Below are 946 nucleotides of genomic sequence, written 5' to 3'. Positions count from 1 at the left end.
TGCTGCTTCTCGACGGCAAAAGTGGCTTTTCAGAGGGAGATCTGCAGGTGTCACCCTCCTCTTGCGGGTGTCACCTCCTCCTGCGGCGGCACAGCCCCGCCGAAGGGATGCCCCTTCTCCCTCACCCCCTTCCGTGGGGCACCCACCGCGGCCCGCCCTCGCCAAGGGGACAGAGCCTCGGGCCACGACCCGCTCTGGGGCTCTCTCCCCATGCCCTCCCGCGTCCCCATCCCAGAGTCACTTCGTTGCCCCTGAGCACCGTCCCCTGACCTCCCCCGGGCCGCCTCAGGGTGCCCCTTGCCCGGGGTCACCGCCCCGCCCGCCGCCCCCTCAGCGCTGCCGCCCGTCCCGCCCGCGCTCCCCTCACTGCTCGCCCCGACCCGCCGCCAGGGCGGGCGCTCGGCTTCGCGCGCCACCCGCCCCGAGCCAATCAGCGCGCGGCGTGCGGGCGGTCGCGCGGGCCCGCACCAACCAGGCAGCCGCTTCTTGCGGCCGCCCCGAAGCGCCCCCGCGGGTCCCCCGCAGCCGGGGCGTCCCGCTTGCCAGTGACCGTGATGGCGGCCCCGGTGGGCGAGCGGTGCCGCCGGCAGCGCACGGCGCGGCGGGTGAGTACGGGCCGGGCGGCGGGGCAGGGCCGGGCTCCGGCCCGCCGGGGAGCGCGGCCGGGGAGCCCTCACCCTCGGCTGCCGTGGTTGGGAGGAGGCCCGAGGCGCAGCCGGCGGCGGTCCCGCAGCCCCGCGGCCCCGTTCCCCGGCACCGCGCTGGAGCGTTACCAAACAGGTTAGGAGGGAGAGGAAATTAAAAAAAAAAAAAAAAAAAAAAGAAAAAAAAGAAAAAAACCCCAAAAAGACAAAAAAGAAAAGGCGCTGCAAACACGTGTTGGCGTCTCGGATCAGCGGCGGGGCTACTCACGCAGCGGCGGGGCAGGCTCCGGCAGCATCCCCCG

The 946-nt window shown here is 72.3% G+C and overlaps 1 protein-coding gene across 1 annotated transcript in view; it reads left to right on the top strand.

The window, feature by feature from the left end:
• The first annotated feature begins 546 nt into the window (after nt 1-546).
• The window catches only part of TMEM94 (transmembrane protein 94), a 50,675-nt gene continuing 50,275 nt past the window's right edge, over nt 547-946 (top strand). Inside the window, exon 1 of the mRNA XM_027895594.1 lies at nt 547-605. The gene's annotated coding sequence lies outside the window, so the exon portion shown is untranslated. The remainder of the gene's footprint in view (nt 606-946) is intronic.

Source organism: Empidonax traillii, unplaced genomic scaffold (genome assembly GCF_003031625.1).
Source record: "Empidonax traillii isolate 1590-97213 ecotype Southwest subspecies unplaced genomic scaffold, ASM303162v1 scaffold462:size771534, whole genome shotgun sequence".
NCBI lineage: Eukaryota > Metazoa > Chordata > Aves > Passeriformes > Tyrannidae > Empidonax > Empidonax traillii.
This window is presented reverse-complemented; position numbering and strand designations above follow the sequence as displayed.